General features: G+C 27.2%; 1 protein-coding gene across 5 annotated transcripts in view; it reads right to left on the bottom strand.

Moving 5' to 3' along the window:
- The window catches only part of LOC129611082 (GTP-binding protein GEM), a 131,287-nt gene extending 110,564 nt beyond the window's left edge, over positions 1-20,723 (bottom strand). For all 5 annotated transcript variants that reach the window (XM_055524019.1, XM_055524020.1, XM_055524018.1 and 2 more), the window contains exon 1: positions 19,949-20,723. The gene's annotated coding sequence lies outside the window, so the exon portion shown is untranslated. The remainder of the gene's footprint in view (positions 1-19,948) is intronic.
- Positions 20,724-22,509: the final 1,786 nt, after the last annotated feature.

The raw sequence follows: 22,509 nt of genomic DNA on the forward strand, positions 1-22,509 counted from the left end.
TAAAATAATAAAAAAATTTTTCAACCACACTGCAGTTATAACTAACTACACAACACTAACTTGTTTATATTAAAAATTGTTAGCTGGTGAAGTATGGTATGGTATTTTAAGTTGACTTCTGAAATAAGGGGAAAATCCCATTTTTTGTATAAAAATTAGCAACGCAAATCGAAATATTCAGCGACTTAACTTCGAAGTAACTAAAATTTTAGAACGACGCAACTTCGAAAACGACGCAAATTGAAACGACGCAAATCGAGGTTTTGGTGTATTTTTGATTGTTGAAGAGAAAAGTGCTACAATACAATTCATTGGTTTGACCCAACTTTATTTGAAAATTTTTTTAATATAGATGTACGCACATCTGGACTTCATATAGGTTACTTATAAGACGAGTAAGCTATAAAGTAAAATAATTTTTATGGACTTAAAATTTTCTTAAATAAATGCAATAAATTTCAGCTTTCCCCGTAATATAAAATTTAAGTACGAATAAAAAGTATTTTTTTAATTTTGAAATTTCTCGCATTTTTGCCTTTTTTATTATATTTTGAGAAGATTAAGAGATTTAGAAAAAAAAACCAGATATACTTAATATTACGAAATTTCTTATTTTTAAAATATTTAAAAATTAATTATAGATAATTTAATAAAATATGCTTTCAATCTACTCGTAAAACATTTCCACATTCCATAAGTATGTAAACGATTTTAAAAATATGAATCTGAATCATTTATTTTTGCTCGAACTTCTTATTTTATACCGATTTTTTTAAAAAACTAAATACAATTTAAAATACATTGCAAATTCAATATTATGTTTTTCTTGTTTTTTTTTAGAAATGTGTACTATCTATTTTTAAAACATAAATAATTTTTTTATATTCATAATGATGACGCTTAATGTACAAGTATATTGTGCGCCAAGTTGTCACTCAATGAAAATTAAATTTTTTTCAATTCATTAGTAACTTTTTACCGACCGCATTGTGTATACAATAGGTGGGTTATCTGATGACAACAAATTTTGCATATCGAGTTTTCGGTGGGAACGCACTTCCCCGGGAAGTGTAAATAAACTATTTTTAGCAACCTGTCAGTTTGTCGGTCTGTGTGTACGCGTGTAACTCAAGTTCGGCTGAATCGAATTTAATGAAATTTTTTATGTAAGTTTATTTCGACTGTGGCACGGATTGATCAAGTTTTGGGATATATCAGGACTCGGCAACTGCACTTTTTAGCGGGCCTGTTTAACATTTTTGATCATTATGAAGAAAATATTCAACAGATTGCTGCCGGTTATGTGCTGACAACATCAGTTTTTTTATATTCAAAATGTTTTACACATAAAAAACAAATGAAATGCGTATATATTGTATAAAAGAACAATGTATAAAACAAAAAAACAAATTAATTGATATTTTAGTGAAATAATTTTCGAGAATCGGCTTTACAAAAATTGTGGACATAGTGTCAGCCCGAGATATTCTTAACCTATTTTTAAATTTTTATTTATAAACAAGTTTAAATTAAAAAGAAAACGAAATTGTGTGAAAGGTTAATGATATTCAATACATAAATATTGTATTTTTATTTAAATATGTTCAATTTTGTTTCATATTTTAAATAAAGAATAAGAAATATTAGTAGGTTTTCTTGGTTACAAAACACGAGGTTGTACTCGTACTTTTAGTGCTCGTGCTCTTTCTTTTAAACAATTTTAGTTATGCATAAAAATTATGCTTAAACATTTGTAATTGTAATTTTTGCATTTACAGGTAAAAACTATCCAAAGATAGTTTTGCTATTTTGAATTCCAACATACTAAATTATTATGGAAATCGGAAAATCCATCCAAAAACGAACTCCTTGCAGTTGAAACCCCATTCTATCAAAATTCGATTAAAGTACATACATATGTAAATAAAGTTCGAAAAATAACTGTCAACTTTCATCTTTGAAGGTGGAAACTTTCCTCGAAATCTGTGCTAGATAATTCCACACTAATACCAAAACAAACTAAGCAGACGTTTTTGTAAATATATTAAAAAAGAAGGCTTGTTTGTAAGCGTATATTAGATGAGGTACACACTTATTTGTTCTTTTCCTTTATAAACACCATAGAATAAGGAAAAAAGTTTGAATTTTCAATTATTTTCGCGTGATAATTCAAATTCTTCTTCATTTCGATTTTCTAATCAATATATCACACTAAATAAGCAATTATATTTTACTTATACGCAAAGTTTATGCTATACTTTTGTAATCCTTTGAATTATAACATTGATTATTGATCCAGATAAAAGTTAGAACAAATAACATGATTTTGCACATAAATACACTTTCAAATGTTTTATTTTTTATAATTCCAATTAATAAACAAAATTAATAAAAATATTTTTTACAAAACTCTTGTAACTTAATCATCAACATTCGTAAACACTGTTCACATTTTCTAAAATTTCAATATTTGAAAACCCTTTTAAACAAAATAAAGAAGCCCTTTTACTCCGTTTATTTACACTTTTTTATAATAGTTTTTTATAATAGTTTGTTTGCTGTATTGATTTAATGTATTTGAAAATTTTATTAGGATTGGAACGCAATAACATAAAAAATATTTTAAAGTAAAAAATCTTAGAAAAAAACTTATTTTCTTATAAGAACATCTTGCTATACCTTTTAAATTAATGCCTTTCAAAGTCATTAAAACACAAATTTTATAAAATACAAATAATTAAAACTGAATATAGTAAGTTCTGTAATTACACAAATGTGACGTCTTACTTCTTCTATCATGAAAAACTAAACAACGCTATTATTTTACTAACCGTATTATTCAAGCTTTGCACTGCGATTTTATTTAATCAGAAGAAAATTACTTGGCAACTACTCTCACAAGACAGTATAGGTTTAATTTTTTTTTAAATTTGTGACTCAAAGATTCCTTTTAGACTGCGAAAATATATCGTTATTAGAGAATCACTTCAATAAAACGGTAGTATTGCGAATTGTCAAACACAAAGTTTTAAAACCTTTAAACTATATTTCAATCAAAATACAACGTCACTGCTTTTTCAAATAAAAACCTATGTAGTTGTTTTTTACATTTCGGGATACAAATTTTGATTTTTTGTACTTCCACATGTGACAAACAATTTCTATAAAATTCTTTATTATCACCCCCTTAAAATTTGCAGCCTAGTGCCAATTTTCCACATCAAAAATCAATACAAAAAGCTAAAATTTAGCGCTATCTATTTAAATATTATAACTACTTGTGTTAAATTTTACAAGGAAGATCTAAATTTTTTGAATGCAAGATTTGCATTCCTTTGTGTCTCGAAATCACATTGTGTACGATTCAAAACGCATTAAATTATAAATTATTTTTTATTTTCATCGTCAGCATTCCGTTTTAAATTATGAACCTACATCTGTACATGTATGTATATGGAAATGTGTTCAATGTGTGTAATTTTTTCTAAATTTTTCCATATGTATGTACGTTAAGTGTTTTTTTAACTTTTTAACATGATATTCAAAATAATTTCACTGTTTTCAATTAATTTTTTTTTAATTTCCTAAATAAAGTGTTTTACCAAATTAATTAGAAACGTAAAGAACAAATTGCTCTTCTTTTCTTCTTTAGAATATTTTTATAAATATCCTGAACAAAAATGACGTAAGAATGACATCAACAATATCATTATACAAAATTTCAATATTTACAAAAATATCAGAGATTTCTTTTTGGCACTTTGTCAGAGAGTTGTTTAATATGCATATATCTATTTTACATTTTACAACATAATTAACTTTGTAATGAACTTAACAAATCCATCAGTTTTTTGATTTTGATCGAAAAATTCACATAAAGTTGTTGCATGTTTTTTTAAATAGTGTTTTGCTATATACTTGAGGTCCTTTACTGTATGGAAGAATTTTTAATAAGGTTTGAAGCAACCATTTTGTTAACTCCTACAAATTCATTTTCTTGTTATAATATAGCGGCTATACTATGTATATACAAATGCACTACACATAATAAAAAAAAATATGTAACAGTTGAATGAGCAGACACTCTTCTAATTTTATTTTTTTACACTTCCTATTTAAAGTAAAATCTATAAAAGCATGTACCCATTGTCTTTTAAATAAAATATACTCGATTTATATGAAAAAATATAAAAGAACATAAACATTTCACTTTTAGCACAATTTCAAGAATAATTAGAAAAAAGTTCCTACTAGTTTCAGTTCGTCCGTTTATCTGTGTGTGTATTTACAAACTTTTCCCATTTAAAAGTGGCTATAGTCATAATGATACTTCTTGATTAATTATTGTGTTGAGTCCACCTAATTTTGTAGATTTTGCAAATGCAGAAAAATAGTAGCTGGCTGCTTCTACCGAGATACAGCATAGTCAAGCAAAACGAGAAAAAATAGTGTTTACCGTGTCAACTCTGTGATACCCATACGAATTTTTTATCCTATGTGCGAGAAAATATGCCATACCTGACTATGTGGCAAACTAATGTTCCAATATTTTCTAAGATATTGCCAAACTGCTACTGAAAATGTATAGCAGCTACTACAAGGAGTCAAGAAACTTGAACAACTTTTATTACACGTAACAGTTTTAATAATACACTTGTTGTCACAAAATTTCTATATTATAGTTCCAATAATTTCGGAGAAGATGCCAAATAACTTTTAAAGATATATGACAGCTATCACAAATGCTCATGTGATCTCAACAACTTAAAATGAATATTACTGCCCTTTTACCATATTTTATTTTGCCAAATTTCACTCCTGTGAAACATTTGCACTAGTAATATACTCGCCTGTGCGAAATTTCATTACCACAGCTTTTATAGTTTCTGAGATATAGCCAAATAACTTTTGAAGTTGTATGGCAGCTACCAGAAGGGGCCAAGCAGTTTCAAGGACTTTCATTAAATACATTGGTTCTACTAATATATTCGCTTGTGCAAAATTTCAATACCACAGCTTTCATATTTTCTCAGATATAAAAAGGGTTCTGGCATTTACTATAATAAATCATTTGTGAAAATTTGGTCAACTTAGCTCAGTTAGTTTTTGAGTTATCGTTGAGACGGACAGGCGAACAGACAGAGGGATAGACAAAGCTAAAAGCATATACTTGAATCTATATCTCAGACTACTATTTCTCAGCGGTACAAACGGTAAGGCAAATTTAGTGTAGCCTTCGAACATTCGTTCGTACTGATATAAAAACCTGTTATCTCAATAATTTATAAACTTAATAAATAGTTTATTTTGTTGGAAGAAAATTTTTTTCTGCCACAAAACTCCCCTCAAGTTATTTATCGCATGTAGAAAGTCGTCAGATTTGAATTTTCGGTGCCTTAAATTTCCGAAACTGCAAGTTTTTCCAAATTTCTATAAAGGAAAAAGGATAGCGGTAAAATCAATCAAAAAAATATAATTATTTATCTTAACGTATTTACTTAATCGTCTTTATCAACCATTATGACGCTTGAGTCAATTTTTTGTTTTTGCTCACCCTAAATGCATGCATTATGTTGATATATTACAGTATATGAGCAGAGGTAATTAAATAATGTAGTAGATTGTGATTAAAAATAGTATGTATTGTATTTTCAATTGTTCAAGGGAAAAGTGCTTCTTTACAATTCATGTTTGATCCAACATTATAATAAATTCGTGTGAACAATTTGTTTTTATTCCTATAAATGTTGTTTTAAAAATAGATGAAGCAAAAAGACTGTCAGAATCAGTTTTAAATATAATAAAAATATTGTTAAATAACAAAACAGCTCATAATCTCTTATTAAATATTAGAAAAGTGATGAAAAGATATTCTTTTCTGTACCTTTTCAGCACTTTTCCGAAAAACTTTTGAAAAAATGTATGTATTAGTATCACTCTGTCCGTCCATCCGTGGACATGTTTACACCTTTGAAAGACAAGGTGTAACATACAAAACTTTTACACCTTTGAAGATTGAAAGCTGAAATTTCATGCTGAAAATAGAAAGCTGAAAGTTATTTCGGTGGAAGACAATTTTTACCTATTGCCCCCCTCTAAAAGTTCTAGCCCTTTAAAACCCTTAAAATGCTAATTTTGAACTATTTATTACAGCGAAGTTTAAAGTAAAAAATAAGCGTTTTTTAAATTTTGCAAAAGCAGTATCGGCTGGCTTCTTCTACCGCGGCATACCATACTTAAGCTTAATAAAAAACAAAATGGTCGTTAAAATTTACCGCTATCTAAAATTTTTTAAACTTTTGATATTACTTTTCTTATAGACTTCAGATTATAGGAGTCCTAAATTTTGATACTCTAATAATTAGTTTGTTAGGAGAAAAGTTTTTTCAGCCATCACTCCCTCTCAACTTGTCGCCTCTTGAAATTTGTAAAATTTAAAATTTTGACATCTCTTATTTCTAGAAACTGTAACTTTTTAGAAATTTCAATAAATGCAGAAAGCTAACGGTAAATGCCATGCCATCAAAAAATATACTTATTTTTCTTAACTCACACAAATAACACAAATAAATTGTTTTTTTTTTGTTTTATTTCAATGGTTGCATGCAATTTTGAATTGATTTGAAATTTGAACAAAAAATGAAAAACGTTAACCTGTATAAAAATTACGTATTTTGTTTTAAGGAAGCAAGTTCTTTAATTTGTTTTAATAAGGGAGGTTATATGATGACAACAAATTTCGCAAATCGAATTTTCATAACAGGGAAGCGTAAATAAACTATTTTTAAAGAGATGCTGGCCTGTCGATGTCTATCTGGGTGTGCAAGCGTGTATATGAAGTTCAGCTGAACCGATTTTAATGCAATTTTTTATGTGAATTCATTTCGTCTATGCCAGGGATTGATCAACTTTTGGATTATGTTAGGCCTTGGGAACTGAACCGATATAATATTTTTGCGCATATAAAAAGAAATAATCAACGAATTTCCTTAAAATTTAATATTTGAGTTCTGGTTGTTACCGAAACTAACTGATAAACTTTTGAAGCAATTCGAAAGGCTCAAAACGAAACTCTACTAAAAGTCAAATTTACATTTTTCTCTTGACTAAAGACTTGGTTAATTTTGAAGAAACGTTTTAAACACTTCTTTAACATTGTAAAAAAGTAATTAAAAGACATTTTCATAATCTTCTGTAACGCTTTCATTAAACTAGACTCAAGGTGGCAAGACATGATGCATATTTGTGCCAATTGTTCCAAAAAAATTTAAATAAACTTTCAAATGTGCCAAGTTTTTCGACGAAATTTTCAGTGAATACTTCCTTGAAATGTTTGAACGAAAACATTAAATTTATCAATAAATTTAATATAACTATTCATACTTTTTTTAAATACATATGTACATAGGTTCACTGAAACAAAGTCAAATCTACTTTATTAAAAAAGTAATCAGTATTGAAATAGATACAAAAAAATACAAAAGTAGAACGCGAAACTAACTTTTCCGAAATGTGGAAATAAAATCGAATTTCAATTTCGATATTATTTCCACCTCTTCTGTACTATTTCATACCCATTTATCAATTAAAGCCAGTTCGACTTTATTTCAATTTTCCGTTTTTTAAAAACTACCAATTTCTTTTTGGAAATAAAGCCCAATATATTTTCTCTTTGATTTTGTTCCCAATCACTTTCCTTTTAGAAAAAATATCGAACTGAAAATTCGACATAATTTCAACATTTTCGGAAAAAAAGTTAGTAGGATTCTGAAATATTTACAGATCTACAGAAAAAAAATGACTTGGTTATTACCAAATTTTATTATTTCTAAATTTTGCAGGAATCATAAAATATTTGGCTCTCTATTTAAAAACTATATTACGTTAAATATGAATCCTGCTTGTGTTCCATAATTAAAAATTCGGTGCCGCAAACTATATGTAAGAGGATCAAAATTACACTGTCACCTTTAAATGTAGGTCCTGGTAATGGCGGAGGATAAAAAGATTATTGAAAAGAGCAAAATTACATTCGTGTCAATAGCTATACGTCAGCAAACGACAGGCGTCCCAAGTTAAGGTGGAGCGGCATACGCTGATGAGTGCTTGGCTAAGGGGAAGCTTAGTCGTTAATATGCGAACTCTGGATGCCAGGCGCCCTCCAGTTTAAATTAGCCTTCCCATAGAATGCCGGACTCTGCCATAGGTGACACCGTCACCGAATGCGAAAATTGGCCCATTGAACTCGCAGAGATTTTATTGAAGGCGACCAGGTTCCGAGAATAACCATGTCGGATTCGTGACTGCCACAATACAATTTCGACTGCAGGTACAGGGTTCTGCTTTCCGATCCGGAAAGAGGCGGCCCGGTACTTGAGTCGGGTTCAAACGCGTGTACGCGGACAGGTTCAAAACGGAGTCGGGAGTGGCTTCGGGTGTATACGATATCCACCCGAACACGCGTATATATGTGAGTCTGTACCCATATTGCATTGTGTTTCAAGCCGCAATACATCCAATAGAGATCTTTCTGAGAGTCAGTTTGGAAAAGAGGGTATAAAAACCGTAACAATTATGTGTTCTCAGACATCAGGGGGGCGTTATTGGCGCTTCAGTCGGTTCAGGTTACATCCAGGCTGGTCTGGAGCTGCCTCACAGCACTTGTGAAATTGGCATCGGTAAATAGAGTGACACTTACTTGGATATCTGGCCAGAGTACACATGCGAGAAACGAAGTTGCCGATAGACTGGGGCGCGATGGACTGATTTGTGCAACCGCTGCCTTTCTGTGGTCTACCTTCTTCCCCCACGGGGACTAGGTTCGTCTGCCTGCTGGCAGCGGAATGCGGCCTTCACTTTTTCTTCCAATATGCTCGGGGAAGCTCACCGCGGAGCTCTTGGAGATGAGCAGGAGAAATCGGGCTCTGCGAAGTCCAGTTTTTGAAGGGACAGTAATTCTTATATGCTTAAATTCCACTTATGTCGGTCGCTTATAATAAATAAATACAATACACATACATATTATGTACGTTATTTTTCAAACTTCAAAAACATCATTTTTTATTCTTTTTGGTTAAATTTCTTCCAGAAAAAACCATAATCCATAATCTTGCAAGTGCAATGCGCATAAGTACACAATTTCATAAAAATGCACAAAAATTTTATCATCAAAAATTTTTTATATGAATTTTTACTCGCTTAAGTATAATTTTTTTTTGTTTGATATTTTATATACTTTTTCTGCTAACATATTTTTTCTTAGTAGGTGAACACACTCTATTCCGCATATTGTCATAACTGACAAACATCTGACATACAGCATTGTCAAAAAGAATAATTTTTTTATTTTAATTTAATAGATTTTAAATGCGTTTTCTGCTTTTTTCGGAATCAACTATATTTGTAAAAGAATAAACTAAATAAAAAATATTGAATACGTGCGATAAAAATTTTCACCGTTACACAGTGAAAAAATAAAACTAAAGAATTTCATAATGGAAAAAAATCGAAGCAGCGAAATATGAAATTAGTATTAATCATAGGATGCATTAGCAAAAATTCATTAAAAAAACCCGAAACCTTAATAAAAACGGATTTTACGAAAAAATAAAAATATACTACTGTTTTTTTTAGTTTCCTAATTTTCAAAATATATTTACGTGTAAATGTAAATGTATTTTCTTTCAATCGATACTTCATAAGAGGGCTAATATTTTCTTAAAAACTTGCCAAAATTTGTATGAAACCTATGATATTTGTTACGCAACTGCAAAAACAATTGAACCGCATCTTTAAAACGATTATAGCAAATACGATACTAAAGTTTTGCACAAGTCAGTATAGAAAGTTGCCGTTTTTTTTTTAATTTGGTAAACAACAGCGTATTTCTTTTAGTAAATTTGCGTAGCTATTCGTATTAATTCAAACTCATGTGATTGATATGGTTTCAAACTCGTATTTAAATATTAAGTCAAATTTAATATTATGCTGTTTCGATAATAGTTATCTAAAAAGAAGTTTTACTTTCGTGAAAAATTCGGGAATCAAGAATTTTGTTAAATTTCCAAATCGTATCTTTCATGGAATATTTTTTTAGTTTCCTGCTACATAGTTGAATTAATAAGTTGCGTCCTCAGGAGAAGTTTTAAATTAAATCTTATGAGTCCTTACATACTTACAAATCTACAGAAAGTGAATAATTTGTTTTTGCAGATTTACATACTCGAGTAATTCTTCATTTCCCAACATTTTTTTATACTCTTTTAATTTATAATATTTTTGCAGTGGTTATAAAAAACCTTAAAAAAATAATTTAGAAATTAACAACAACTATCATTTTCAAAAATATTGTAATTCCAGATTTTCCAATTTGGATTTATCGAACGTGCTTTAGATTAAGACTAAAGTTAAAACTGAATTATCGAAAATCCCCATTCCTTAAATGTACTTATATATCTACTTTTTTCTTGAACTAAATTAATGCTTTTTACAGATTTTATTACAGTTTATCAATTGTTTAAAAAATTCCCTTAATTGCATTTGATCTGCATGGTCTTTATTATAAAAGTCTGTTGAATATAAGTAAGTACACCTCTTAATATTTATTATATTTTTAAATGTTAATAACAGTATTAAAAATATACATAAGTACATTATATTATGTATTTTATTAAAACGAGTAATTGCAAATTATTTGATGTTTTGAAATTACTGAAATACTGAACTAAGTATAAAAATACTTTGCTTTACTGCGATTTATGATATATCCTTTAAAAGTAGAATATGTGTGGTATTAATTATATAATCAAAATAGGTATATAAGATAACGATTATTAACATTGGAAAAGAAATGAAAGTAAAAGTAATAAATTTTTTGATTAAAACTTAAATGTAGCGATAAAAGGGTTTCGACAATCTAATGAGGCCTTGCCCTGTACTTTAATATACCAACACACATAACTATAAAATAAAGATAGTATGTACAATTAGTTATTACATTTATTTATGATTAAATTTTGGTGTTCATGCTTTTCGTTACTTTTCTTTCGTTCTATTTTTGGTACGCATATCAATATACAGGTATATATGTAGATATGTTGGTATATTGTATAAATACTTTTATAGGCATATAATATTATGTATACCTTTATTAAATATACATTCGCATTTTGCGTATATAAAACCAACCAACTGACGTACAATCTAAAATTAAAATATATTTTTACGAAATTGTTTCTATATAGTTTTGTTTTAGCAAATTCTTTTTTACACAAACATTGAAAAGAAGAAAATTTATAATATACGTTATTTTTATCAAAATATATTTTTGAAATTCATTCAATAAACTGGAAACTTTCTTTACCCGATTGGTTATTTTTGTAATACCATTATACTGTAGATTTATTGTAACAGGATTATAATATTTTGAAGGTAGGGATTTTATTGAAAAAGATATATTTATCGTTTGCATTTAAAATTACAGCCATGAAATGATTATGAAAAGCTTAATATGAATTATATATTACATATATGCATAAAGTTATAAGAAAAACACACAGAAAATTACAAAAGTAGGATTCTAAGTTAAAAAAATGTCACAATACCTTTATCTTTATTATAACATATTAATATATGTTAATGTAGAGCTCGATATAGGGTCCGCCATCAGTTTACTTTTTTACTAAGAGATAATTCTAGATGAAGTTGAACTTTTAATATGAATTTTATTTTATTTTACATGCCTAGCTCAAACATATTACAATATATTATACAATAATTTACTAATTTTGACTTACATTAAACTAAAATCTATATTAAATCAAAAAAGAAAACTACAGATATTCTAAAATTGCGATATCTCTCAAGCAAGGTGACGAAGCCCAAATTTTAAAAAATTGTTTTGAATCGACTCAATCCTCTTGATATTAACATTGTAAAAGGGAGACCAAACCTGTGAGCGGACGAACCAGAGACAAATGCATGGACTTCAAAATGTAGGGGTCACTAAACTCGTTAACTAGCGTTTAAAAAATCCCAACCTGGAGCTTACCTTACCAATCGCATAGTTGTAATATTTGGCCAATGACATCTGACAAATAACACAACTTGCATCTGTCTGAAATAACACAAAGTTAAGTTATCAAGATCACTATGTAGTGAAACTGCGTCAAAACGAATCCTCTAAGAAATTTTCACATCATCAGCATAAATTCACAGCCCATGCTATTCAATACCGAAACAACGTTAACAGCGATGATAAAGAACAATGGACCTGGGGAATCCCAGAACTTGCAAGAAGCGATGACGACGCCAATGAACGAAAGGAAATAATTTAGCAACAGATCAAATTCCAACTTTAATGCCTTGCAAGACGAATGGCGGTTACGTACTTTTTAGCCTTCAAAAGTTCAAAATAATAATGCATTCTTAATGGAATAAGTAGATAAAGAAAAATTGATCAAAAGATTGTTTGGGCTCTAAAGTTGCCGAATATACCATACTTTAAAAAGAATATTCTAATCGGTCGATTCTGACTGAAAGATCGAAATACAAGAACAAGTAAGAATTTAAAAGATGACATTCAAGATTGCGACTTAGTGGTATTCTTTAAAAAAGATACATTAATTGGTGTCGCAATATTTTTTAGATATTTTTAGGTCTTCAAATATAAAAATAGAGTTTCACACATAATTTATTTATATATTAATATTACATGCTTATGTCTTTAATTCGTTACTTACTCGAAAGGGTAACATTAAAAGAAAAGTTGCACGATCACAGAATTTTACCAGTCAATTCAACTCTTTTGACGATAAACAATGTGTTACCACTAATTATTATTTTTGACGTTAAAGCTGATACAACTTCAGCTATCACGATCTACCTCTACTAGAATTAGATTATAATTTTTACTAATAAGCATGTTGAATATATAAGAAAATAGGAGTATATTCCGGTAGTAAGACATACTAAATGCAAAAGGACTTTACAGCGTAAATATTAACTATTTTTGGAAGTGCAATAAAATTTAAGATTTTGTTTAAATAAATTCGTTTTTTTTATTTAGGCAATTTCAAGCATTTCAGCAACAATATTTCATATTTTCATTTCCAATAACCAAATTTAATTTTTTTTTGCCATGTCATGTTGGAATTCTAGTGTCACACTTCTTTGAAAAAAGTTAAACAGATAACGAATAAATTAGAAAGAATTTGATAAATTATCTCTACAATATTACAATTTTATTCAACAATTTTCTTCTCTTACAAAATTTGTATAATTTTACATTTCTAGGGTTCTCTGCCGAGAACATGATATTATATTTTTCCCATTTCGAGTAAAGCACCATTGAAATTTTTTTTACGTTATTTTTCTTTTACTAAAACATAACCTAATGAAAATTTAGTGAAGGCGGTTTAAAAAATTAGCATTTTAAAATGTTGCTACTAAATATTACGTAATATTAAAATTTTAACATATTTTTCTATATCAAATAAGATGTTCACTTTTCCGATTGCAATTAGCTTCAATCAGAACGGAATAAGTTCACTTATCTAGTTTTAAATGTTTTCAAACGAATGTTTAACTTATATGAAAATAACCAACATGAACATTTAAATATAAAATTTAGAAATGAATATGTGTAGATGTTTCATTTTCAAACCGTAAGAATTCGTTTTCATTTCAAAAGTGTATAACATGACATATCTATATGTCAATGCCTTCTTACAAAATTTTATGATCTCGAGAAGTGAAAAACTGTCGATATCTAATTTTGTTAGAAAAAATTTTGGAACAATTGGTTTATTATAATATTCTTCAAGGATTTTTTTGGAAATTACTGGAAAAATTGAATTTTTGCATTAGAAAGATTTATTTATATATTCCAGATTTATTTATACATTTGCATTATACATATATAATTCATAATTTTTTATAATTTTAAAAAGAACTAATACATAATTTTAAATTTTAAAAAAAACTACTAATAACTACACTTTAATTCGTTATGTTCATAAAACTTTTCTTCAAATTTATTTTTATATCATTATCAAAAGGAAAACAGAAATTTTTTTAAGAATTTTTCTTTTAAAAGAAATGTACGATACATATGTATGTACACTTAATCTTTAAAGTAATATAAAATATAATATATTAAAATTGAAAAGACAGCAAATATTTTACTTATCACCAAATATGTTACAATATGTTGAAGATAAAAGTCCTTTTGAGCATACTTTTAACGTAACATATAAGTAGTTACTGCACTTATTAACTAAGTCTTTATACACATATTTTACTTAAAACACAATATCTTTAAATTATAAAATACAGATAAATGTAAAATACATTCATCTAAAATTCTATGCTCATATAAAATTTATTTTACGGTAAAAATACAGTTAAGATATGAAAATTTTATCATGATCATCAAAATCAAACTTTATATTTTATTATAAAGTTATTAATAAGATAACGTAGAACTTTTACAAAAGGAAAATACTATGAATTTATAACAACAATTTCATCTGTAGAAGATATTATTTATATTATGCAAGTTCTTTATACTTTAAAAGCCGAAAAAAATCTTTCTTTTTAAATTCTTTTTCATAATTTTTATCATTAGCTATTTAACTGCTTTCCCATCACTTAAAAAACTTTAAGACGTGACTAAAAATTTGTTAATTTCATATCTTTATAATGTGATTATAAGGACAAAACAATAATAAAATATCAAGAAAAAAATAATGGAATTTTATGTAAAAATCTGTCTTTAATAAAAATTCTGATATTTTATAAATGTAATCTGCCTTGTGTTTCCACCAACCGTTAAAAACCTATAAGAACAGCGAGAAAGCTATTATTTCCACATCAAATTACTAATGTTAAATAAAAATCGTTTGAATTTAAGGTACGATTATCATATATGCACATAGCTAAACCAATATAAAACTTTTATGTGAATATTTCATCAACATCAATTAGCGTTTGAGAAATTACTAAACCAGCCTTACTGGAAAAAATTAAGAAAACGCTTTCAGTAACTAACAGTAATAATGTAGGTGACAGTAATAAATGGCATAAAAATTCCTTTTGAATTATTTAGAATTAGTTTTCATTCTTGAATGACATTTACTCGAAGCGGTTAAACTATGTCTGACCTATCAGATAAGTGTCTCTAATACTGACAGTAGCGATTACTGACATATACGAGGTTTCCTTCATTTATAAGGAGATTTTCTCATATATATATAAGTATATATATATATATATTTTTCTATTTCTAAATTAACTCAAATTATCGCAATACTCCCATTTATTCTATTTGAAAAAAACTGCAAAAAATTCAGCATAAATCTGTTCTGTTTTTATAGATAATTTTTACCGACCGTATTGTGTAAACAATAGGTAGGTGATGTGATGGCAACAAATTTTGCATATCGAGTTTTCGGTGGGAATGCACTTCTCCATAGTAGGGAAGTGTAAGTAAACTATTTTTAGCAACCTGTCGGTCCGTCGGTCTGTAGGTCTGTCGGTCTGTCAGTCTGTCGGTCTGTGTGTGCACGCATATATCTCAAGTTCTGCTGAACCGATTTTGATGAAATTTTATATGTAAGTTTATTTCCAACATGGCACGGATTGATCAACTTTTGGTATATATCAGGCCTCGGGAACTGCACTTTTTAGCGGGCCTGTTTTACATTTTTGAACATTTTAAAGAAAGTATTCAACCGATTTACTTGAAATTTCATATATGAGCTTTGCTCAACCGTCCGCGAAAATTCCTAACTTTTGAAAGAAATCAGGCATCAACAACTGGACGTTTACTACGGGCCAAATATACATTGTTGCGTATATAAAGAGAAATAATCAACCGATTTCATTGAAATTTAATATTTGAATTGCTCGTATTAAAACAATGAACATATAAATTTTTTGCAAAGATCAGGGCTCGAAAACTGATTTTCGGGCCGATTTTACATTTTTTACCATATCTACGGAACGAATTGATGGAATTTCTTGAAATTTGAGTTCTGGTTGTTACCGAAACTTACTGGCGAGCATTTTAGGGAATTCGGGTAGCACAAAACGAAACTGTATTAAGAGCCAAATTTACATTTTCCTAGGTATGGTAACTATAAGCTTACTAATGTCTTAAAAATTGGAAAGACGTATTTAAAAGACATTTTCATAATATTCTGTAACCCTTTCACTTAACTAGACAATATACAATGCGGTCGGTTATGTGCTGACCACATCAGATTTTTTTTTATTGTTTTTTGATTTATATGAGTGTTAAAAACTTATGTATTTAAATAAAATTGAATGTTTGATTAATTTTTCTCTTATTTTATAAGTTAGTTCGGTCCTGTTTCTATTACTTACATATGCGCCAGTAATGTGTCAAAAGTTTGTATTTTTATAAATGTCACCATATTTAAAATATTTAAATTCTTATTTATGTATTTATTTAAAATCGGATTGAAATTTTCTTTCTAATGTCCGAATTCTGGGACTAAGAATTCATTACAGTTTCGGAGTATTTTAGCTTTAAAAACTGATGTCAGTAATGGGTACAACTAAGGTCAGTATTATGTACAGCATCTTGTCAGTATAAATTTTAATTTTGATATATAATTATACATATTCATTTAAATTAATTACATTACCTTCTTTTCACTTTAAAATTGTTTTTAATTTCTTGTGATATGGTACTTCATAAAGTATTAGTTATAAGAATATATTTGTAACAAATATTATCTTATATATAAAATTATAATTGTATGAAAATACATAAATAGTTTGAAAATTTATAACTCGCCAAAATCTATACCCAATAAAATTGAAAGTTGTTGCAAATGCCTCTTACGTTATTTGCGTCAAACATCTCAAATTTTTTTTTACATCATTATTCTTACCATATAAATTATCAACAATTTTCTTTTTTCCCATTCGAAATTTTCCCTAGTCATTGCACACATAACTTTAACATTTCCAAGCCAATTTGAGCAAAAGAAAAACATATGGCACACAACTCAGCCAAACGATTTCAACAACGGGAAAAATTCAATTTGAATCTTTTAATATTCGCCAGTGTAGTTTTATAATTTCATTTTTGTGGCTACCCAATAATTGTAGTATCTCTGGTAATGGAAAAGTTGACAAATTGGCTAAATAATCGATACCAGATGATATAGACAGATCCTTTAAATTTTATTACAAAAACTTTAATACTCGCTTAATAATTAGACATTGTAACCTAACTCACATATATTTATTTGAAAAACCTAAAATAGAACCTCCAAAATGCGCATGAAACAATACAAGTTATATACATATATGTATCTATTAGACATTTATTCGAATCATGCCAGGCTTATGTATGATAATAATGGTTTACATATACTAAAAGAAACTTACTATAAATCCACCAGAAAAATAATTCAATCTCTTAAAGAAGTTCAACTTTTCGGAAGAATTTAATTTTTATTACTTAATTTTTTAAGTAATAAAAATTTTTATTATTAATTATTATATATAAGAATTAAATATAATTCTTATTATAGAAGAACTTTTTAGCCATCTTTTGTTTTTAATGTACTTAAAAATGTTACCTTCTTTAAATAATATGTTTTACATAATGAATAATTCTTATTTATTTAAAATATGTTATTAATTTTTTGTAAATTTTTTTGTTAAAAACTATTACTTGTGTTGATAACCACATAATAAACATTTTAAATAAATAAAAAAATTAGTTCCGCTCAGTTAAGAGCGTCAATAAAATCTTAAACAAAATTGTTAAATGCATTGCTCATGTTAAATTAATTAGATCTTATTATGTTTGGCAAAATAATTAAAAAAATCTCAATCACTTTGAAATGTCCATTTTTGTATAAGTTTCTATGTAATATCTTAAGAAAGTTTTGAAGATTTTAACTTTTTCCAAAAATAATCTAAGCCTTATTTAAAAATACTAAAGTATCTTTGATTATTTCGATTAAAATGAAGCATTAGCCTTTTTTGTAGTAATATAAACCTTCAAAACATTCAGGAGTAGTACCGAATTATTTACAAATGGACCGTTGTTTTGTACAGAAATACAATTATATTATATAGAATGAAAAAGTTATATAGAAAATTAAATACTCATTATTTTAGACTTATTTCCCATCTATAAAATGAAGCTATTTAATGAAATAAATCTACATATGTAATACCTTCTTATAGGTTTTAGTCTAGAATTAAAGTAAATGGCTTTAAGTTTTATACATAAAAGAAAATCATCGATATTTAATTTTAAAGGCGTAGTTAAAATATTAATTTTAAATATTATTATTTAAAGTAAAATTAATAATTTAAAATATTTTAATATTTAAAATATTAATATTTTAATTTCAAAATACTTTAAGTTGTGAATTTTATGTGATTTATTATGCGTAAAGTGCAATGCTTGTTGCATATTATTTATTGCTTGGAGAAGAGGGCGTACGTTTTAGAAGCCGGGTAGCGCGCCGAACAACTCAGAACCGGCCAGGCGCTGCTTGCATCTTTTAATTTTTTTGTCACTAAACATAAAAAATTGTAATGTAGTTCAAATAACATAATTTTAAAAATTTTGTTTTTAAACCTTTAAAAGATAAAATCAAAGAAAAATATAATTGTGAATTCTTCAAGGCCTGTTAACGAACAGACAGGTAGGTAGATTTTGTCAAAAAAAAAAAACGTATAATCCTATAATTACTTATATTTCAAATAAGTCTCCTCAAATATTTTTCTGCAATTGTTGCATAATTTTAACTGACTTCTTTTTTCATTGTAGGAGAAATAATTGGTGAATTAATGTCTTTATCAACACAAAACGGATAATAGAATGGGTAAGAGAACATTCAATTAAAGATGTTGAATTGATAGTAAAAATTTGAAAAGACCAAAAAAAATAAAAATAATAATCAATTATTTAAATCCAATCTATATTTATCAGCTTGCATTCTTCTATTTTGAAAATGTAATTTTCTTACACATTCTTTAAAAAATTTTCCTTCATAATTATATAATTAATATATGTGTTATAGAGAACTACGTTAAAACATAATAAAAAAGAAAAAATATCTCAGTTTAGCCTTAGTTTCGTAGACAACATTGGAAGCTTTCATATTTCATGTTATGTGGAGAGCACCGACATTGATTTCTCAAAAACTTCAAATGCCAATATTGAATTTTGTTCCTGTTAACATATTTATTTACTCTTTACAGTTAAAGAGTAATTAAATACTGAAAACTGTTTATTGGTATGAAACCAATGCGGCTTTAAGATTTATATATGAACCATTAACTTTCTGAAAAACATTTTTTAAACTCCTGGAATCTGACATATCCGACTACCCAGCTCGGCGATACTTTTTCTACGTTACATGAGTATATTATTGCATGATTATATTTGCCGATCTTTACAATGGTAAGTCCTGTTGACGCATCGAACCAGAGTGGATTCGATTTTGTATACACATGTATTCATATTTTGTTACATTCATATATATTGTAAATTTAATAGTGTAAAATTAAATTTAACCGAACATTTAAATCCTTTTCTGCTGATTAAGTTATCTTCGATTTAGTAATCCGTACCTTAACTAAACAAACAGTTTCTGAAAATAATTAGTGAATCACCTTATATAAAATCAGACCAATTAAAGTAACAGAATGGATCAATTGAGTACTAGAAAACACATTTTTAAACATCTAAATTTTATAAAATCGTGGAAAATATATGAATTAAATTCCATCCTAGATAATTTTTTCTCTTTTGTAATAACTGAACAAATTGACTAATTTATATAATATTATATAGTATTAGTAGTATATAATAGTATATAAATTTTTTTATAAATTTCCTTACTATTATACTGTACCATTTAGTACTTCTCTTTTTTAGTTATAAACTTACTTTATTATGTACCGTGTCATGCATCAGTACATAAGTCTTACTTAACTCCTCTCTTTTGTTAAGTATTTTATTTTTTAACACCGCACTTTCCTTTTTAGTTTTGATTACTTTTCATAAATTTTCTTTATTTCCTTTTTTTAATTTCTTTTTTTTTATTTATATTTTATTTGAATAATTTTTTCTAAGCTATTTACTCTGTTTCCTTTCTCTTTTTTGTTTTGATTATTTTCGCGTATTTCTTTTTCTTATTTCTTGTAATTTTATTTACTCCTTTTTTGTACGAATAAATTTTACTTCTTTCATCCGTAAATTTTTTTTACATGTTCAAATTATACTTATTCCATTTTTTTTATTCACAATAGAATCATAAAATTTAATTTATAATTATATTGGGTATTTTTTTTTGTATAAACTTTCGTAGATACAATCCAAAATAAAAAAAACATTCTTTATAAGTTTAATTCAATCCGAAATTTTATTTCTCCAGAAAAGTAATAAAATAATAAACAAAATGTTGAAAAAAGCCACAAAAAAATTAGTAATAATGTAAAATTATCTAAAATTCCCGGGTAAATTAAGACTTGTTTAATATCTGCAAATCGTTTTGAATCTAACAGAATAAATTTTTTTTTTATTTATTTTTTTGTTAAACTTTATTTTTTCGTGTGTTTTAATTTTTCTAATTTTTCGACATCAATTTTTATACGATCACTACTTTTTAGATTCTTTTCTTAAAATAAACTAACGAGAACAAAATACGTGCGAAATACACTACGGGTTGCATTCGACTAAAATAATGATGCCAACAGTTTGCCCCCAATTATTTCTTTTTTTTTATTTAATTTTTTGTTTTCCACAATTTTCATTCTATGTACTACTACACAATTATTATAGCGTAAAAACACTAATACATATTAAAAGAGAAAATTTTATAAATATATAAAGATGTATGCATAGGGAGAAACTTATATATAAATACGAGTACATATATCTGATTGTGTACATTGATATACATATGTATTTACATTATGAAAGCCATAGAGAAAAAAGAGAATAAACATCTACATATATTCACTTTTACATATATATATTTTTTTACCGTTAATATTATAAAAATGGAAAACAATGAAATAAAATTTATAAAATTTGGAGGGAAAATAATATTGCCGACCGGTAAAAAAACGCCACATTGCTCTTTTTGTGTCCTGCAAAAAATTATACGTATACTTGTTTCTTGTATATTTGTAGGTTGTAGGGATTAATCTACAATCTACACAATTTCTACATACACATAAATTTTGCTAAATTTAACATAGTAGTTTGAGTACATACTTAAATCATACTTATACGATTTTTTCTTAATATTTAAGGGGAATAATTTAATGACGTCTCTAAATATCTAACCGTTATTTTGATACCGTTATATTATAACAGATATTTATTGGCTGAATTATTGATTTTTAAAATATTCCTTTACATACATAAATACATACAATTAAAATAAGATATTAAAAATTTACCTACATTATGTAAATACTCGAAATTTTTGTTTAGTTTTGATTTTGTTGTACATAGGTAAATAACAAAATACAAACAACTGTCGTACAATTGTAAAAGATTGAAATAATAATAATTTATGTATATATTAAATATTACTTGCTTTAATCCCCTTCCTTACAAGTTAGGTGCTCCCCCGAAATTATTTTCTCAATTTTCAAAAAATTGTGAATGCATTAAAAAAGTATTTAATATTTACATATATGTATGTGTACGTTATTTTTAAACGTTTACTGCTCCCTCAAAGCTGTGAAAAGGTTTCACAAAAAATCAAAAAGGAAATCAAATTTCTTTAGAAAAATATTTGAATTAGCATATTTCCCATACTTAATTTTAATTCAAGTGGATGCGGCCATGCTTTTACTTTTATTTAAATAGGTAATTCTTTAATTTCTTTTATATAGAAAAGGAAAAGAAAAAAATATTATGCATAATATTCCTACGTGTATACATATGTGCATGTAATTATGAAATAAATTCTTTTGTAGCAAAAAGATGGTTCCAGATAATGACTTCATACTTTATGGCATCATAGCCGGAGATAAGAAACTTTTGTTCCACCGCCATTTTCATGTCCTTGAAGCTTGATTAGGACATTTTGCATAAATGAAGTTATCAAGGTCAAGTAAAGGTCAAATTAACGGCTGGGAAAGTAATCAAGAAACAAAGAAGACTATTTAAATATGTAAAACAAATAATGGATTGAATTAAACATTAATTTTTTCAGAAAGCCGTCATGTCTTCCAAACCAAGCAGCGGATATTGTTACATTTTAGAGAAAAATGAAAGATGACTTTGCATCTCTTAATATTAGATGACTTGTTAACTTTAATAGTTTGTTAAATATAGGTTTAAAAATTTTCAAAAATCTTTAGCGGTTGTTAGCGACATTTTGGTCAAAAACGGTGGAACAATAGTTTGTTGTCTCATTATAGCTTTTTACATCACAAAGTAGAAAGCTCTTATCTGAAACCACCTATTCGCTTCCACCCCCTAATTTTTTT

The sequence above is a fragment of the Condylostylus longicornis genome, unplaced genomic scaffold, assembly GCF_029603195.1.
Source record: "Condylostylus longicornis isolate FDR11 unplaced genomic scaffold, ASM2960319v2 ptg000048l, whole genome shotgun sequence".
NCBI classification, from domain to species: Eukaryota; Metazoa; Arthropoda; class Insecta; order Diptera; family Dolichopodidae; genus Condylostylus; species Condylostylus longicornis.